Source organism: Zeugodacus cucurbitae, chromosome Y (assembly GCF_028554725.1).
Source record: "Zeugodacus cucurbitae isolate PBARC_wt_2022May chromosome Y, idZeuCucr1.2, whole genome shotgun sequence".
Taxonomy (NCBI): domain Eukaryota; kingdom Metazoa; phylum Arthropoda; class Insecta; order Diptera; family Tephritidae; genus Zeugodacus; species Zeugodacus cucurbitae.
Genome location: NC_071673.1, coordinates 3,402,816 through 3,419,270, shown reverse-complemented (window position 1 = coordinate 3,419,270; position 16,455 = coordinate 3,402,816). Strand labels below are relative to the sequence as shown.

The 16,455-nt window shown below is 29.6% G+C and overlaps 1 pseudogene; it reads right to left on the bottom strand.

Moving 5' to 3' along the window:
- Positions 1-7,369: 7,369 nt before the first annotated feature.
- Positions 7,370-12,033, bottom strand: LOC128923444 (phosphatidylinositol 5-phosphate 4-kinase type-2 alpha-like; annotated as a pseudogene).
- Positions 12,034-16,455: the final 4,422 nt, after the last annotated feature.

The window sequence follows — 16,455 nt, the reverse complement described above, 5'->3', positions numbered from 1 at the left end:
AGAGAATACAGAAGGTTTTGTTTTTAATTATTACTATCAACAAAAACAAAAGATAGATTGCATGAACAAAGTGTTCTCTTATATAGGGAAAAAGCCAAACGCCACATTAGAAGATTATTATAATAGGGATACGAGAGAAACTGAAACTATAGCTATGATACAGAGATCAAAAAGACCGCAATGATATAAAATTATATAAAAAATAAGTAAAAATATAAATTAAGGCTCGACCAGCCATATAACAAATTTAAAAGACCCTCATAACTTAGCTCAATTCTGCGAATCCTACAAAAAAGGACCCTCCAGAATAGAAGAGCATCTCTTCCTAGAAGAGATTATACAAATATAAAATAATAATAAAATTCTTTCTCTAAACTTTAGAAAAAATAATATTAATTAATCATGGCTAATGAGGCAGGATTAACGGTAGATCTAATTACGCGCCTGATTGCGGAAAGTAATATTACATTAAGGCAAGAAATAGACAGATTAAAAACTCAGGTTGAAATTGAATCACACAGAGTAACAGATTTTCAGACGGAAATAATAAATGACAATATTCAGTGTCATGAGTCACTGGATGTTATAAAATCCTTACCAGAATTTGCGGGAAGGATAAACGCTTATGTTAGCTGGCGAGAAGCAGCACATAACGCTATGAGCCTATATATAAGAGGTAGCCGAAAGTACTTCGCAGCCCTTACGATTATGCGTAACAAAATTACACTAGAAGCAAATGACACATTAACCAACCATGGTACTGTGTTAAATTTTGACGCAATAATCGCGCGTCTCGACTTTGCATATTCGGACAAACGTCCAATACATATCATAGAACAGGAAATGAGTGTTCTACGACAAGGCTCAATGACAGTCATTGAATATTATAATTTAGTCAACAAAAAACTAACGTTGATGACTAATAAAACCATTATGACTTATGGAGGGGCCGCACCAATAACAAAAGAATTGAATAAAAAGAATAGAGACCAGGCTCTTAGAATCTTTATAACTGGACTTAACGCTCCATTAAGAGATATTATATTTTCCCTCTGTCCGGAAGATTTGCCAGATGCATTGGCCAAAGCTCAGGAATTAGAGTCCAATAATCAGAGAGCTCGATTTGCACAAAATTTTGCAAATGAAAGGACAAGAGTAAAACAGTTATATCCAAGTAATAATTTACGATTTCCTCAAAGGAACAACATGCCAAAACCAGAACCAATGGACATAGATCCATCTATGTCTAGATTATACCGAAGGGAAACTTACCAAAAGCCCCAACAAAGCAATAACCATAAATACCAAAATTTTGGAAAACCATTAGCCAGTACAAGCCATCAAGCCAATATGGACCAATCAAACAGGTATATTTCAAATAAAAACAACCAAGGAATAAAACGACCAAGGGAAAGCAATTATAGCTTTCGCCCACAAGAAAAAACCCAAAAAATAAACAACATAAAGCTCTAATCGATACAGGAGCAACCTCTTGCTACATTAAGCCTGGGGTTTATAATAACAAAAACGAACTAGCCATTTATAAACGGATAAAAACCGTGAACGGCTATTCCATAATAAAGTATTATCATATAATAACCATATTTGGGGTCGAAGGAATTTTCTACGAAATAGAAGGTTTAGAATCGAATCTCCTTTTGGGATACAATTTCCTTAAAAAAATTGAGGCACTTATCGATGTGCCCAATGGGAAAATAAATTATATGGAAAAAAATAATAATAAAAATGAAGCAAACAGTATGAACATTTATTTTGAAAATAAAAATGGAGAAAATATAAAAGTCAAGGAACAAAAAGTTTCCGCTCAACCAACCGATAAAAATATTGGTATAAATAAAAAAGGTAAGGAACATAAAGATTCCGTAAAACTAGCCGAAGCAATTACCGGCAATATTATATTAAAAAAATTTTTTTTGGGACAAAAAGATCCTAAAACGCCAGCTGAAGATTTATACCAGCAGAATGAAAATAATAAATATACAAAAAATATTGTGGAACGAAGAAGTTCTACAACGCCAGTCGATGTATTTACCGACAATATAGAAAAGGAAAACTATCTAAACAAAATTATTTTAGAGGAAAAATTCTCTAAAGCGCCAGCCGATGAATTTACCGGCAACATGAACGATAACTATTCAATATTGGGTGAAAGTGGCTCAGAAATGAATGGTGATAATGACAATTATTATTCGGAAAATAATTCCGAAAGTTCAAACAATGAAAATCAAGATGAAGAATTGAGAGATCTTAAAACACATATAAAAGAAAAAATTGCTCACATGCATTCAAGAATTAATACAAACTTTCCCTTTATGACAAAAGTAAAAGCGGAAATAAGAATGAAGAATGAGGATCCGATATGGAGCAGACAATATCCATATCCCTTATCTGTAATTTCATTTATTAATGAAGAAATAAAAAAATTGATTAATGAAAATATCATAAGACCGAGTAAAAGTCCGTATAATTCACCTATTTGGGTGGTACCAAAAAAGGGTACAAATGAGAATGGAACACCAAAACTTAGAATGGTAATTGATTACAAAAAGCTAAATGAGCATACAATTTCCGATCGTTATCCTATTCCGGATACTAACGTAATATTGTCTAATTTAGGCAAAGCAAAATATTTTTCAAGCATCGATCTAGAATCAGGATTTCATCAAATTTTAATGTCAAAGAATGATATTGAGAAAACAGCCTTTTCCGTTAATAATGGGAAATATGAATTTTTGAGAATGCCTTTTGGTTTAAAAAATGCTCCTAGAATTTTTCAGAGAGCAATGGATGACATATTGCGAGAACATATTGGAAAAATTTGTCACGTTTATATGGATGATATAATTATTTTTTCAAAAAATATAACTCAACACTTAAAGGATTTGGAAACAATTACAGAAATTTTAAAAAATGCTAATATGAAAATTTCATTAGAAAAATCAAAATTTTTCGCGAAAGAAATAGAGTTTTTGGGTTATGTAGTAGCTAAAAATGTTATCAAAACAGACCCAAATAAAATAAAATTAATATTAAATTATCCAATACCAAGAAACTTGCGGGAATTAAGAGGTTTCTTAGGGCTTGCAGGATATTATCGTAAATTTGTTAAAGACTATGCAGCGATAGCCAAACCTTTGACAAAATACCTATCGGGAGAAAATGGTAGGATTTCTAAAAATAAATCAAAAAAATTTGAAATAACTCTAGATGACGAAGGAATATCTGCATTAAATAAATTAAAGAATCATTTGGCTTCAGAAATGGAATTAACACAACCTGATTACTCAAAAATATTTGTATTAACTACCGATGCATCTAACTTTGCAATGGGTGCGGTACTATCACAAGGAGGTAAACCAATTACCTTCATCTCAAAAACTCTTAATAAAACTGAAAGAAATTACGCAACTAATGAGAAAGAGCTTTATGCCATTGTTTGGGCACTAAAAAATCTACGAAATTACCTCTACGGTGTAACCAATTTGGAAATACATACTGATCATCAACCATTAACATTTGCTTTATCACCCCGTAACCCGAATCCAAAAATGAAAAGATGGCACGCAATTATAGAAGAATTCTCTCCTAAATTTGTATACCAACCCGGTAAAACCAATGTAGTAGCAGACGCACTTTCCCGTCTTCAATTAAACCACTTAACAAACGAATCGGAAGATTCAGAACACTCAGCACAGAGTAGTGAAAACAATCAAATAAAGGAAACACAAAAACCATTAAATCAGTTTAAACAGCAAATTGTACTAAGTAAAAATAGGTTCACGATTCATGAGTTAATCGAAACATTTGGGAATAAAAGGCATTTAATAGAGTATGATACAATAGAAAATTTAATGACGATTTTGAAAGAATATATTCAACCAAAGTTAGTGACGGCGATTCACTGCACTGTTGAAGACTTGCACGAAATCCAAGAAGCTCTAAAACAAACCTTTCAAAACAAATTTGTATTTACCAAACTTTTTCCAATGGATATTATTAATAGAGAAGATCAGTCCGGATTAATCGAACAAACCCATAATAGAGCTCATCGAAGCTATAATGAAAATCTTAAACAAATAGAGAAATTGTATTATTGGCCCGAAATGAGGAAAAGAATGAAAGAATACATTCGAAATTGTATGATATGCAATAAAAATAAATATGATCGCCATCCTAAGAAAATACCAATAGGTAAAGCCCCAATTCCAGAGAAAGAAGGAGAACAGCTTCATAACGAAATTTAAACCAAATGAAGTACTTTATAATAAGGTAAGCCATGAAAATTTACCAACCACTTTAAAGCAAGCACAAGAAAAAATGCTAATGTCTCATAATAAACATAGGACAGATAAGCAATATCATCCTGGACAAATTATTTATGAAAAAATAATAGGAGAAAGAAATAAATTAGAACCTAGGTATAAGAAACAACAAGTTAAAGAAAACTTGGGAAATAAGATAATAATAAATAATAGAAATAGAATTATACATAAAGATAACATAAAATCATAATTATTTATAGGTTTTCAAAATGATCCTTTCAATTTTCACATTATTAATTGGCTTAACGACAGCTGATATCATAGATTATACCCGACAGGACTACGTACTTATTGAAAATGGAGACGTTTCCATTTATGAAGAATATGGAGATATATTTCACATCATTAATTTAACAATCTTTGAAAATATAATAGCAGAGGAAAAAAGAAGTTTTTATAACAATATGAAGTATAGAATAGATAATAATGATAATTTAGAAATTACCACTCAAGAAACAGAATCAGAAATATTGTTAATTGAAACTTTATTAGGACAGTTAAAACAAAACCATATTAGACAAAAAAGAGGAATAAATGAATTAGGTACACTTTGGAAATGGATAGCAGGAACTCCAGACCATGACGATTTCATAAAAATAAATGATAGATTAAATGATCTAACAATAAATAACAATAAACAATTTACTACAAATTCAGAAATTTTTAAAGTAATAACAGAATTAACTGATACAATAAATAATATTAAAGGTGATAACACAGCCAGAAAAATCAAAAGAAGAAGAAATCAATACATTATACATGAACTACAAAATATAATAAATACAATAACATTTGGGAAAATAGGAATTTTAAATCCAACAATTTTACATTTTGATGAATTAAAAAATATAACATATTACCAACATGGTACAATGACCATTACAGACTTAATGGACATTTCAAAATTTAAAATAGCACAAAAAGGAGATATAATTATACTTTATATCAAATACCCTAAAATAGAATTAACATGTAAATACTATGATGTAAGAGCCATAGCTCAATTAGATGGTAAGCTTATAATTGATCAGAACATAACGTATTGTAATAATAATTTTTTTAATATACAAAATTGTAAAACTGAAATTACAAAAACATATTGCAAATTAAATAAAAAAAGTACATGTTTATCAGAAATATTAAATAAAAAACAAGGAAAATGTAAAAAATTAAAAGAGAAAAATTTGAAAATAGAAGAAATAAAACCAGGAGCAATATTAATCTCAGGAAAAAATATTGTAGACAATCAAACATTAAATGGAACATATTTAATAACATTTGAAAATAATACAGTGATTAATAATCAAACTTATGAAAATATACAAACAAAAATCTGGAATTATTTTAAAAACAACCATATCAATAATTTTGAAATTTTAGAATATATTGAAACAACTAATAAACTGTTAAAATTAGATAATATAAACATTTTAGCAGAACGGAATAAGGATATCAAAGTCTATTCATATTTTTGGTACATCATTTTAATCTTGGGAATACTTTTCATAATTTACATAATATTAAAATTAAAAAAATCTCGCGAAATTCCCAAACCAATAGAAAATGTGCAACTACAAGAAGTCACATATAATGCTCTTTTAGATCAAATATATAAATTAACTCAAAATAATAGTGAATCGGGAACGATTCATCTTAGGAAGGGGGGAGGAGCCACTTGAACATAACTGTAAACAATATTGAATCTTTACACTTTGTACTTGTGCGGGATCGTAAATTAAAATCTTTGCTTATTTAAGAATTCGATATACTTTTTCCGTTCGCATTAGAATAATCCATTCTTATACAAACAATATTTGTAGACCTCACAAGAAGGCATAATAAAATTAAAACAGAACACTTAACGTTCTGCCTAAAAATGCTGAATATGATATTAATGTAAATTGACACTTTCTTTGTTTCCAACTCAGCTTCAATATGTAATAACCCTAAGTAAATAATAAGAAAATGTATAAATATTAGTAACTTGAAAATAAAGGATAGATTTTGTCTCCGGCAATCGTACCGATATGACGTATTTTATTTCTCTGCGCGTTTGCAGATAGAAAATTATATTTTTTTATAAATTCCCGCGATACGGGAATTAATTTGCATAAGTTCGATCTCTTCCGAAGTCAAGCTCTTTATGATAAAAAATGTATTATAACTGTGGTAAAATTGTGCAACTCGACGATTCAATACGAATTGACTGTGAACGAGTTAATGACTCGCGATAGTCAACATAAACCCTGAATTGTTCACGCAAGTTTCGAACTACTAAGGAAAAGTATTCTTCGGCTTTGAGGTATAAAGTTCTTTTTTGTATAATTTATTGTAGTTAGCTTTGAGTATTTGTACAAGTGTTTGAATATATTCACGTTTGTTTGCATATTTTCATTTTGTCGGGTGTTTTTCAAACACAGATGTTTTCAAACAAATGGCGTGGCCCACTCACCGGCTGTGAACATATCAGATATTTTGCAAACAAATGAAAAGAACCAAAATAAATAAATACCCAAAATGCATAAAACAAATACCCTCTAAAAAGGTTGTATAAAGATAATATTAAGAAAGTTTAAGATATTCATTTTATGGACTATAAGTATTTTTTTTGCACCCGAACTTAGCTTTTCCTTCAATTATTTGTATTGTTCAACTTCAATAATTATTTAGGGAGTTTCATATATATTTTTCTTAGATAAAAATCATTATCGATGCAGGGCTATGGTGACATTTATTTTATTAAATAAATTAATATTTTATTTTCAGATATTAGTCTTTATTTTATACCAGCAGACCCCTCCACTCGTTTCTGTGGCTAACGTTTACATTAAATTATATTAGAGTAAAATTTTCAATATACTGAAAAATTCTTACGCATAAAGACGAAAACGTACTCAATTTATGATTCAAATCACAATTTCAATACAGTGACAAATAATTTCTTAACAAAGCAACATTGCGAACCTTACAAATGTTACTATTATTTTTTATATTGTTAATTCAAATAAAATTCTCTTAAATTCCATGAAGTTTAGACATCTTTTGGCATATTGTTCGGGATCATAAGTAGAAATTTCATCGACATTAATTCTATACTTAACAGCTTTAGCTTTAATGTCAATAAAATATATCATCACAATCCTCGTATTCGCTGTTTTCGCTGCGTCCAGACGGTTGAGACCTTTCGCCCTGCTTCGACACGACACGAAAGCAGTCATGTATGTCGACTAAGAGCGAATAGCATAGAATCAGCATCACTTGACAATGTGTCTAATAATTTCTTTTTGACTTCCTCCTCAATTTCAAATCTTACTTTTAGCTTTATAAAATTCGTTATAATCTTTATAAGTATGTAAACACTTTTATAATTGCTTTTCTGACGCTTCGCGATCCACGGCAATACCTTTCAAGTTCAAGTCAAGATGAGAACCAAATACATTGCGCATAACCACAAACTATTGTTGACCGCTTCCAAGAGTTTTTTCCTTACATTCCCAAATATTGTGGTAGAAGAGTTTTGCCTTGCATTTTAACCACATATGGATGATATTGCTGTAAAAATGGATGCATAAGTTCGATCTCTTCCGAAGTCAAGCTCTTTATGATAAAAAATGTATTATAACTTTGGTAAAATTGTGCATTTGAGTCGTCGATCAATACGTATCGACTGTGAACGAGTTAATGACTCGCGATAGTCAATATAAACCCTGAATTGTTCGAACTACTAAGGAAAAGTATTCTACGGCTTTGAGGTATAAAGTTCTTATTTGAGTAATTTGTTGTAGTTGCCTTTGCGTATTTGTACATTTCGACAAGTGTTTGAATATATTTACGTTTGTTTGTATATTTTCATATTTGTCGGTTTCTGTGTTGTTTCATGGTTGGCTTTTAAATATTACGGCAGGTGTGTGTTAGAGTTTTTTTTTTTTCATAATTTCACTGCCAGCCAAAGCTGAAAAAGGATTAATTAAACAATAATAATTATAAAATATGAAAAAAAATTAATTAAATATTTGTAATTATAAATTCTGAAAAAAAGTTAATTGAAGGTAAAAAAGATTAATTATATAATAATTATTATAAAATTTAAAAAATATAGTAATTAAATATTTGTAATTATAAATTCTAAAAAAAAGTTAATTGAAGGTAAAAAGATTAATTAAATAATAATAATTATAAAATCTGAAAAAATATTTATTAATAAATAATAACAATTATATCAACAAATCCATTCAACTTATCTTTTTGGTTATATGTTTGATTGTTGTATGCTGCTGGAATAATGTTATAAATTAATTAATTATATATAAATTATAATAAAACATATCAACAAATCCATTCAACTTACCTTTTTGGTTGTATGAGCGCAAATGACTCGCGTTTTTCAATATTTTTTATTTCCCTTTATGGGATTTTTTTTGGATTCACTAATGACAATTATGTCTTCTCTTTCTCACTCATTTAATAAGAACAAGACAAGAAATGAGATAACTAGTTTTGTTCTGTTGGGGAAATTCGAAATGTATTAACCCGAGCATGATTAATTCGACTTTTGAAGAACATATTTCTAAGCATTTTAGAGAAATTATTTTTAAAACGTGTGCGTTGGTGTTAGTAATTGAAGAAACATGAGGGTAAAGTGGTTAGGCCTGGCTGGCAGGGTTCGTATTGAGCTGGATTTGGTGCGACAATATATGTTTGTTCACTTGTTGTTTTTGTGCACAGTGGGTGTATTTCAAACGCATATGTTCCCAAACAAATGCCGTCGCCAACTTATTGGTCAAAAATTATATCTCAGATACTACCTCACCGATTTTAATGAAATTCGGTATATACTATTTTCATAACAGCCCGATGACACGGACTAAATATGGTTCAAATCAATTACAAGTATCAAAATATTTCAATACAATGACCAAAAATTTCTTAATAAAGCAATAATGAGAACCTTACAAATATTACTATTCTTTTTTTATGTTGCTAACTCAAATAAAATTCTCTTGAATTCCATGAAGTCTAGAAATCGTTTATCATCATTGTTCGGGATCACAATTAACCCTCTCATGCCCGAATTAAAATGTGAGGAGCTAACATTTTTTTTTAGTACAGATATATATTAGACTTAACTAAAATATGAAGTGATAAAAATTTCAAAGTACTATGTATCCTGGTCATTAGTTACAGGATGTTGCTTATAAGCAAAAATAAATTATTATAAATAAAGTAAACACTTTTCTCATGAATATTTTGTTTTTAATGACTCTCTAATCTTTACTTATTTATATAGTTCACTTTGCTTTAAAATAAATCAATCGTAGCATGTTTTGTCGCGCAGTTTCATGAGAAATCTGAATATTGCACTCTTCCTAGAACTCTTTCGTAAGAACACTGATCGAAATTTTTGGAATTTGGTCAAGTTTTCGAGACGTTAAGCACTGTACATGTCCACTTATTTATAATTTAGGTCCTTTTTCTGGCTTTGGTTCTTGTATTTCCATATTATCCGATCAATTTTAGCCATTTTACACTATTTAGAGGGTTAAAGAAAACATTACTGTTAGATCTCAAACGTTTTTACCCCATTGGGGATTATGGGGCAATAGTTGGACCTCTTCAAACTAAACCCTTTGCATGGAATATTAAAACGACAATAATGGGTAATTCAGATATGAAAAAAAGCAAAAATTAATCACCAACTAATTGACAAATTCATTGTAGATGCCTTTACGAAGAATAGGTAACGGTGAAGTACGGTTAACTGTATAACACGTGCTTAACAAGTAAAATAATCGAAGTGTGTAAAGTTTTTCTTGACACTAACAAAATTGAATGATTTTTGTTTTTTGTTGTTCTTGGTTGGTTTTTGCATTGCTTTCGCAGCTTTTTTTACATCACATTTCTTCAAATACTGTAAGTAACCATCCCTGATTAAAAAAATATGTTGAACTTAAGTAAAAAGTAAAAAATTTTGCTGCGGAAAGTGAAAAAGTGTATTTATTTTCTATGTGTAAACTGTTTCTTGACATACTGTACTGAATGAATACGTGCAGAGCTCATAACAGAAAATGTTACTGTAAGCTTGCACAGCACATAAGTCTACATAACTGAAAAAACTGGTGGTCAAAAAAATTTAAGTAACAAGATTTGGAAGCCGGTAAGTACAATGTTGCCTTGAAATTATTGTTATTGTTGAAATGAAGATTTATGTAAAATGTTAAATATTTATTTACATCTCTTTTCGTCATAATTAAAAAAAAAAAAATAAATGTGCAGAAACTATGTGGTAAAGTGTAAGTGAATAAAGAGTGCAAAATATTAATAAAAACTTCAATATATATCGGGAAAATTCAAGATACACGTTCAAGTGCGAATATCTGGAATATCTCTTAATCTGGAGAATCACCTCTTTCCAACGGTACCCATTTTATCATCCAAATTTTGGGATAGTATACTACAGTCGACCGCGATATACTAAGGGACAGTATTCTGCGACTTTAAAGTGTAAAGTTATTTTTTGTATAATTTATTGTAGTTTGCTTTGTGTAGCTGAGTGCAAAAATCGTGTTTTCTGGTGTTTTTCACTATTCATGTAAATGAACGATATGTTGGTTCATTTGTTGTTTGTGTGTGTGTGTTTTTTAAACACAGATGTTTTCAAATAAATGACGTCGCCCATTATAGGTCATAAACCATATCTCAGAAAGCACTCCACCTATTTTAATGAAATTCGGGATAATAGAATTACAAAGTTTTTGCATATTTTCGTAGGAAAATATTTAAATTTATTTATATTAAATTAATATAATAATATTAATATTGTTAAAAAATCAGAAGATTTGTGGTTTTGGTAACTCCTTAAAATTGGTCACGTGCGACATCGTAGGTGTGGAATTTAAAAATTGAAAATTATTTTTTGTCTTATAAAATTGACTTAAGTATGTAAATATATACATTTACATTAATTATTTACATATGAGCAAAAACCAAACTTTAAATTCCACTGAAATAGCTATTCAAATAGATTTTGGCGAAAATTATAGGCTTACAAATCAAAATAAGGGTGCTCATTTCAACTAGGTTGTCAGGAGAAAATCGTTTGCTTTTAAAAGTGACAAGTTAACGCATGACATATTATTTTCTTGATAAATCTCTTAACTAAAATTAAGAAATCCTTTAGTTGCTTTTCTAAAATATTTATTTTATTTAAGGTAACTGCTCTCAGTTTAAAATCAAATTTATATTATAAAGCCTGGTTGATTATATAAAATAATTAAATACTAAATACTCTTTATTAGAATATAATTTTTTTGCAAGGAGCCGTCGATGGAGTGCGAGCATTTATCAAAAGGAAAGTCTAGCAGATAACGAAATCCAAAAATTTTTATACCCGAGCACAGCATTTTGTGACAAAAACTGTATTTCACATCCATAATACATTCCCAAATATTGTGGTAGAAGAGTTTTGCTTTGCATTTTAACCACATATGGATGATATTGCTGTAAAAATGGATGCATAAGTTCGATCTCTTCCGAAGTCAAGCTCTTTATGATAAAAAATGTATTATAACTGTGGTAAAATTGTGCAACTCGACGATTCAATACGAATTGACTGTGAACGAGTTAATGACTCGCGATAGTCAACATAAACCCTGAATTGTTCACGCAAGTTTCGAACTACTAAGGAAAAGTATTCTTCGGCTTTGAGGTATAAAGTTCTTTTTTGTATAATTTATTGTAGTTAGCTTTGAGTATTTGTACAAGTGTTTGAATATATTCACGTTTGTTTGCATATTTTCATTTTGTCGGGTGTTTTTCAAACACAGATGTTTTCAAACAAATGGCGTGGCCCACTCACCGGCTGTGAACATATCAGATATTTTGCAAACAAATGAAAAGAACCAAAATAAATAAATACCCAAAATGCATAAAACAAATACCCTCTAAAAAGGTTGTATAAAGATAATATTAAGAAAGTTTAAGATATTCATTTTATGGACTATAAGTATTTTTTTTTTGCACCCGAACTTAGCTTTTCCTTCAATTATTTGTATTGTTCAACTTCAATAATTATTTAGGGAGTTTCATATATATTTTTCTTAGATAAAAATCATTATCGATGCAGGGCTATGGTGACATTTATTTTATTAAATAAATTAATATTTTATTTTCAGATATTAGTCTTTATTTTATACCAGCAGACCCCTCCACTCGTTTCTGTGGCTAACGTTTACATTAAATTATATTAGAGTAAAATTTTCAATATACTGAAAAATTCTTACGCATAAAGACAAAAACGTACTCAATTTATGATTCAAATCACAATTTCAATACAGTGACAAACAATTTCTTAACAAAGCAACATTGCGAACCTTACAAATGTTACTATTACTTTTTATATTGTTAATTCAAATAAAATTCTCTTAAATTCCATGAAGCTTAGACATCTTTTGGCATATTGTTCGGGATCATAAGTAGAAATTTCATCGACATTAATTCTATACTTAACAGCTTTAGCTTTAATGTCAATAAAATATATCATCACAATCCTCGTATTCGCTGTTTTCGCTGCGTCCAGACGGTTGAGACCTTTCGCCCTGCTTCGACACGACACGAAAGCAGTCATGTATGTCGACTAAGAGCGAATAGCATAGAATCAGCATCACTTGACAATGTGTCTAATAATTTCTTTTTGACTTCCTCCTCAATTTCAATTCTTACTTTTAGCTTTATAAAATTCGTTATAATCTTTATAAGTATGTAAACACTTTTATAATTGCTTTTCTGACGCTTCGCGATCCACGGCAATACCTTTCAAGTTCAAGTCAAGATGAGAACCAAATACATTGCGCATAACCACAAACTATTGTTGACCGCTTTCAAGAGTTTTTTCTATACATTCCCAAATATTGTGGTAGAAGAGTTTTGCTTTGCATTTTAACCACATATGGATGATATTGCTGTAAAAATGGATGCATAAGTTCGATCTCTTCCGAAGTCAAGCTCTTTATGATAAAAAATGTATTATAACTTTGGTAAAATTGTGCATTTGAGTCGTCGATCAATACGTATCGACTGTGAACGAGTTAATGACTCGCGATAGTCAATATAAACCCTGAATTGTTCGAACTACTAAGGAAAAGTATTCTACGGCTTTGAGGTATAAAGTTCTTATTTGAGTAATTTGTTGTAGTTGCCTTTGCGTATTTGTACATTTCGACAAGTGTTTGAATATATTTACGTTTGTTTGTATATTTTCATATTTGTCGGTTTCTGTGTTGTTTCATGGTTGGCTTTTAAATATTACGGCAGGTGTGTGTTAGAGTTTTTTTTTTCATAATTTCACTGCCAGCCAAAGCTGAAAAAGGATTAATTAAACAATAATAATTATAAAATATGAAAAAAAATTAATTAAATATTTGTAATTATAAATTCTGAAAAAAAATTAATTGAAGGTAAAAAAAGATTAATTATATAATAATTATTATAAAATTTAAAAAATATAGTAATTAAATATTTGTAATTATAAATTCTAAAAAAAAGTTAATTGAAGGTAAAAAGATTAATTAAATAATAATAATTATATCAACAAATCCATTCAACTTATCTTTTTGGTTATATGTTTGATTGTTGTATGCTGGTGGAATAATGTTATAAATTAATTAATTATATATAAATTATAATAAAACATATCAACAAATCCATTCAACTTACCTTTTTGGTTGTATGAGCGCAAATGACTCGCGTTTTTCAATATTTTTTATTTCCCTTTATGGGATTTTTTTGGATTCACTAATGACAATTATGTCTTCTCTTTCTCACTCATTTAATAAGAACAAGACAAGAAATGAGATAACTAGTTTTGTTCTGTTGGGGAAATTCGAAATGTATTAACCCGAGCATGATTAATTCGACTTTTGAGGAGCATATTTCTAAGCATTTTAGAGAAATTATTTTTAAAACGTGTGCGTTGGTGTTAGTAATTGAAGAAACATGAGGGTAAAGTGGTTAGGCCTGGCTGGCAGGGTTAGTATTGAGCTGGATTTGGTGCGACAATATATGTTTGTTCACTTGTTGTTTTTGTGCACAGTGGGTGTTTTTCAAACGCATATGTTCCCAAACAAATGACGTCGCCAACTTATTGGTAAAAAACTATATCTCAGATACTATCTCACCGATTTTAATGAAATTCGGTATATACTATTTTCATAACAGCCCGATGACACGGACTAAATATGGTTCAAATCAATTACAAGTATCAAAATATTTCAATACAATGACCAAAAATTTCTTAATAAAGCAATAATGAGAACCTTACAAATATTACTATTCTTTTTTTATGTTGTTAACTCAAATAAAATTCTCTTGAATTCCATGAAGTCTAGAAATCGTTTATCATCATTGTTCGGGATCACAATTAACCCTCTCATGCCCGAATTAAAATGTGAGGAGCTAACATTTTTTTAGTACAGATATATATTAGACTTAACTAAAATATGAAGTGATAAAAATTTCAAAGTACCATGTATCCTGGTCATTAGTTACAGGATGTTGCTTATAAGCAAAAATAAATTATTATAAATAAAGTAAACACTTTTCTCATGCATTTTTTGTTTTTAATGACTCTCTAATCTTTACTTATTTATATAGTTCACTTTGCTTTAAAATAAATCAATCGTAGCATGTTTTGTCGCGCAGTTTCATGAGAAATCTGAATACTGCACTCTTCCTAGAACTCTTTCGTAAGAACACTGATCGAAATTTTTGGAATTTGGTCAAGTTTTCGAGACGTTAAGCACTGTACATGTCCACTTATTTATAATTTAGGGCCTTTTTCTGGCTTTGGTTCTTGTATTTCCATATTATCCGATCAATTTTAGCCATTTTACACTATTTAGAGGGTTAAAGAAAACATTACTGTTAGATCTCAAACGTTTTTACCCCATTGGGGATTATGGGGCAATAGTTGGACCTCTTCAAACTAAACCCTTTGCATGGAATATTAAAACGACAATAATGGGTAATTCAGATATGAAAAAAAGCAAAAATTAATCACCAACTAATTGACAAATTCATTGTAGATGCCTTTACGAAGAATAGGTAACGGTGAAGTACGGTTAACTGTATAACACGTGCTTAACAAGTAAAATAATCGAAGTGTGTAAAGTTTTTCTTGACACTAACAAAATTGAATGATTTTTGTTTTTTGTTGTTCTTGGTTGGTTTTTGCATTGCTTTCGCAGCTTTTTTTACATCACATCTCTTCAAATACTGTAAGTAACCATCCCTGATTAAAAAAATATGTTGAACTTAAGTAAAAAGTAAAAAATTTTGCTGCGGAAAGTGAAAAAGTGTATTTATTTTCTATGTGTAAACTGCTTCTTGACATACTGTATTGAATGAATACGTGCAGAGCTCATAACAAAAAATGTTACTGTAAGCTTGCACAGCACATAAGTCTACATAACTGAAAAAACTGGTGGTCAAAAAAATTTAAGTAACAAGATTTAGAAGCCGGTAAGTACAATGTTGCCTATAGGCAACCGAGAACTCGATAACCGATCAGCTGTTCTACATTGTTGTTTTTGCTTTTCATAAGAAGTTGGTAAGTTTCATCAACTGATTAATATTTTTCAGCAGCGACATCTAGCGTAGCTTTTTATCAAAAGATTCAACCAATCGCAGACAAGGAATGTATATCGTACGTCTTTGTCGAAGAGTGGAATTTGATTTTCAAGTCGATTTAAATTCAATTTAAAATAAATAGAGATTTTATTTTGCATGGTAAATCGATCTTAATAAGCGTTTAAATCGAGTAGAGGCCTTTAAATTGATCAATTAGCTCCTGTCTAAAAACGCTATTAGCTGCTTTGGTGACCGTTTTTGTTTACCTATATTCTGTTAACATATGAATAATGGCAATAAAATAGCAACACTTATTACTTGTCAACCTGCAACCATTTTGTTATTGTTGAAATGAAGATTTATGTAAAATGTTAAATATTTATTTACATCTCTTTTCGTCTTAATTAAAAAAATAAATAAATGTGCAGAAACTATGTGGTAAAGTGTAAGTGAATAAAGAGTGCAAAATATTAATAAAAACTTCAATATA